This window comes from Colletes latitarsis, unplaced genomic scaffold (assembly GCF_051014445.1).
Source record: "Colletes latitarsis isolate SP2378_abdomen unplaced genomic scaffold, iyColLati1 scaffold0018, whole genome shotgun sequence".
Taxonomy (NCBI): domain Eukaryota; kingdom Metazoa; phylum Arthropoda; class Insecta; order Hymenoptera; family Colletidae; genus Colletes; species Colletes latitarsis.
The window spans coordinates 12,047,672-12,052,582 of NW_027488369.1; positions in this window are offsets into that span (position 1 = coordinate 12,047,672).

Genomic DNA, 4,911 nt, shown 5'->3' on the forward strand with positions numbered 1-4,911 from the left:
TGTCTGGGATAGTTCTGGTATTTGCAATCATCTAGCTCATACTTTCGCGTTTTTCTCATAGTTGTTGGCCAGATCCTGGGTTTTTCTGGTTTGATCACGTAGTAATGTGGTACCACACTGAAACAGTCAATAGAAGCTGGTTCCGATAAGTATCTTAGAGGATAACGCTGGTTACGTCTGGGTTAGCTCTGGTATTTGCAATCATCTGGCTCATACTTTCGCATTTTTCGCATACTTGTTGGCCAGATCTTTGGTTTTTTGTAGATTGGATCCCGTCGTATTGTGGTTCCACACCTAAACAGTCAATTAAACCTGGTTGCGATTAATATTTTAGAGGATTACGCCGGTTATGTCTAGGTTAGGTCTAGTATTTACCCTCATGTCGCTCGTACTTTTGCATCTTTCGCTTACTTGTTGGCCTCATCCTAGCCTTTTTATGGTTTGGATCACGTAGTGATGCGGTACCACACCGAAACAGTCAATTATACCTGGTTGCGATTAATATTTTAGGGGATAACGCCGGTTACGTCTCGGTTAGGTCTGGGATTTTCCCTCATCTGGCTCGTACTTTCGCTTTTTTCGCATTCTTGTTGGCCCGATCCTGGGCTTTTCCTGGTTTGGATCACGTAGTAATGTGGTATCAAACTGAAACAGTCATTAAAAGCATGTTCCGATTCGTATTTTAGAGGATAACGCTGGTTATGTCAGGGTTAGTTCTGGTATTTGCAATCATCTGGCTCATATATTCGCGTTTTTCGCATACTTCTTGGCCAGATCCTGGGCTTTTTCTGGTTTGGATCACGTAGTAATGTGGTACCACACTGAAACAGTCAATAAAAGCTGGTTCCGATTAGTATTTTAGAGGATAACGCTGGTTATGTCTGTGTTAGTTCTGGTATTAGCAATCATCTGGCTCATACTTTCGCGTTTTTCGCACACTTGTTGGCCAGACCGTGGCCCTTTTCTGGTTTGGATCACGTAGTAATGTGGTACCACACCGAAACAGTCAATTATACCTGGTTGCGATTAATATTTTAGATGATAACGCTGGTTATGTCAGGGTTAGTTCTGGTATTTGCAATCATCTGGATCATATATTCGCATTTTTCTCATCCTTGTTGGCCAGATCCTGGCCTTTCTCTGGTTTGGATCACGTAGTAAAGTTGCACCAGACTCAAACAGTCAATTAAACCTGGTTGCGAATAACATTTTAGAGGATAACGCCGGTTATGTCTGGGTTAGGTCTGGGATTTTCCCTCATCTGGCTCGTACTTTCGCATTTTTCGCATACTTGTTGGCCAGATCCTGGCCCTTTTCTGGTTTGGATCACGTAGTAATGTGGTTCCACAAAGAAACGGTCAATTAAACCTGGTTGAGATTAATATTTTAAAGGATAACGCCGGTTATGTCTCGGGTAGGTCTGGGATTTGTCCTCATCTGGCTCGTACTTTCGCATTTTTCGCATACTGGTTGGCCAGATCCTGGCCTTTTTCTGGTTTGGATCACGTAGTAATGCGTCACCACACCGAAACAGTCAATTAAACCTGCTTGCGATTAATATTTTAGAGGATAACGCCGGTTATGTCTCGGTTTTTCCTGGGATTTGCCCTCATCTGGGTCATATATTCGCATTTTTCTCATCCTTGTTGGCCAGATCCTGGCCTTTCTCTGGTTTGGATCACGTAGTAATGCGGTACCACACCGAAACAGTCATTTAAACCTGGTTGCGGTTAATATTTTAGGGGATAACACCGGTTATGTCTGGGTTAGTTCTGGTATTTGCAATAATGTAGCTCATACTTTCGCATTTTTCGCATACTTGTTGGCCAGATCCTGGGTTTTTTCTGGTTTGGATCCCGTAGTAATGTGGTTCCACAACGAAACAGTCAATTAAACCTGGTTGAGATTAATATTTTAGAGGAAAACGCCAGTTATGTCTCAGGTAGGTCTGGGATTTGTCCTCATCTGGCTCGTACTTTCACGTTTTTCGCATACTTGTTGGCCAGATCCTGGCCTTTTTCTGGTTTGGATCACGTAGTAATGTGGTACCACACTGAAACAGCCAATAGAAGCTGGTTCCGATCAGTATTTTAGAGGATAACGCTGGTTATGTCTGGGTTAGTTCAGGTATTTGCCCACATCTGGCTCGTACTTTCGCTTTTTTCGCATTCTTGTTGGCCAGATCCTGGCCTCTCTCTGGTTTGGATCACGTAGTTATGCGGTACAACACCGAAACAGTCAATTAAACCTGGTTGCGATTAATATTTTAGAGGATAACGCTGGTTATGTCTCGGTTAGGTCTGGGATTTGCCCACATCTGGCTCGTACTTTTGCGTCTTTCTCATAGTTGTTGGCCAGATCCTGGGTTTTTTCTGGTTTGGATCCCGTAGTAATGTGGTTCCACACAGAAACAGTCAATTGAACCTGGTTGCGATTAATATTTTAGAGGATAACGCCGGTTATGTCTCGGTTAGGTCTGGTATTTGCCCTCATCTGGCTCGGACATTCCCATTTTTCGCATACTTGTTGGCCAGACCCTGGCCCATTTCTGGTTTGGATCACGTAGCAATGTGGTGCCACACTGAAACAGTGAATAGAAGCTGGTTCCTATAAGTATTTTAGAGGATAACGCTGGTTATGTCTGGGTTAGTTCTGGTATTTGCTATCATCTGGCACATACTTCCGCGTTTTTCGCATACTAGTTGGACAGATCCTGTGCTTTTTCTGTTTTGGATCCCGTAGTAATGAGGTTCCACACCGGAACACTCAATTAAACTGGTTGCGATTAATATTTTAGGGGATAACGCTGGTTATGTCTCAGTTAGGTCTGGGATTTGCCCCCATCTGGCTCGTACTTTCGCGTTTTTCGCATACTTGTTGGCCAGACCCTGGCCTTTTTCTGTTTTGGATCACGTAGTAATGCGGCACCACACCGAAACAGTCAATAGAAGCTGGTTCCGATCAGTATTTTAGAGGATAACGCTGGTCATGTCTGAGTTAGTTCTGGTATTTGCAATCATCTGGCTCATACATTCGCGTTTTTCGCATACTTGTTGGCCAGATCCTGGGCTTTTTCTGGTTTGGATCACGTAGTAATGTGGTACCACACTGAAACAGTCAATTAAACTTGTTTGCGATTAATATTTTAGAGGATAACGCCGGTTATGTCTCGTGTGGGTCTGGGATTTGCCCACATCTGGCTCGTACTTTCGCATTTTTCGCATTCTTGTTGGCCAGATCCTGGCCTCTTTCTGGTTTGGATCACGTAGTAATGCGGTACCACATCGAAACAGTCAATTAAACCTGGTTGTTATTAATATTTTAGAGGATAACGCTGGTTATGTCTCGGTTAGGTCTGGGATTTGCCCCCATCTGGCTCGTACATTCGCTCTTTTCGCATACTTGTTGGCCAGATCCTGGGCTTTTTCTGGCTGGGATCACGTAGTAATGTGGTCCCACACTGTCAATAAAAGCTGGTTCCGATTAGTATTTTAGAGGATAACGCCGGTTATGTCTAGGTTAGCTCTGGTATTTGCAATTATGTGGCTCATACTTACGCGTTTTTCGCATACTTGTTGGGCAGATCCTGGGTTTTTTCAGGTTTGGATCCCGTAGTAATGTGGTTCCACACCGAAACAGTCAATTGAACCTGGATGCGATTAATATATTAGAGGATAACGCCGGTTATGTCTCGGTTAGGTCTGGTAATTGCCCTCATCTGGCTCGGACTTTCCCATTTTTCGCATACTTGTTGGCCAGACCCTGGCCCTTTTCTGGTTTGGATCACGTTGTAATGTGGTACCACACTGAAACAGTCAATAGAAGCTGGTTCCTATAAGTATTTTAGAGGATAACGCTGGTTATGTCTGGGTTAGTTCTGGTATTTGCTATCGTCTGGCAAATGCTTTCGCGTTTTTCGCATACTTGTTAGCCAGATCCTGCCCTTCTTCTGGCTTGGACCACGTAGTAAAGTGGTACCAGACTGAAACAGTCAATTAAACCTGGTTGCGAATAATATTTTAGAGGATAACGCTGGTTATGTCTGGGATAGTTCTGGTATTTGCAATCATCTAGCTCATACTTTCGCGTTTTTCTCATAGTTGTTGGCCAGATCCTGGGTTTTTCTGGTTTGATCACGTAGTAATGTGGTACCACACTGAAACAGTCAATAGAAGCTGGTTCCGATAAGTATCTTAGAGGATAACGCTGGTTACGTCTGGGTTAGCTCTGGTATTTGCAATCATCTGGCTCATACTTTCGCATTTTTCGCATACTTGTTGGCCAGATCTTTGGTTTTTTGTAGATTGGATCCCGTCGTATTGTGGTTCCACACCTAAACAGTCAATTAAACCTGGTTGCGATTAATATTTTAGAGGATTACGCCGGTTATGTCTAGGTTAGGTCTAGTATTTACCCTCATGTCGCTCGTACTTTTGCATCTTTCGCTTACTTGTTGGCCTCATCCTAGCCTTTTTATGGTTTGGATCACGTAGTGATGCGGTACCACACCGAAACAGTCAATTATACCTGGTTGCGATTAATATTTTAGGGGATAACGCCGGTTACGTCTCGGTTAGGTCTGGGATTTTCCCTCATCTGGCTCGTACTTTCGCTTTTTTCGCATTCTTGTTGGCCCGATCCTGGGCTTTTCCTGGTTTGGATCACGTAGTAATGTGGTATCAAACTGAAACAGTCATTAAAAGCATGTTCCGATTCGTATTTTAGAGGATAACGCTGGTTATGTCAGGGTTAGTTCTGGTATTTGCAATCATCTGGCTCATATATTCGCGTTTTTCGCATACTTCTTGGCCAGATCCTGGGCTTTTTCTGGTTTGGATCACGTAGTAATGTGGTACCACACTGAAACAGTCAATAAAAGCTGGTTCCGATTAGTATTTTAGAGGATAACGC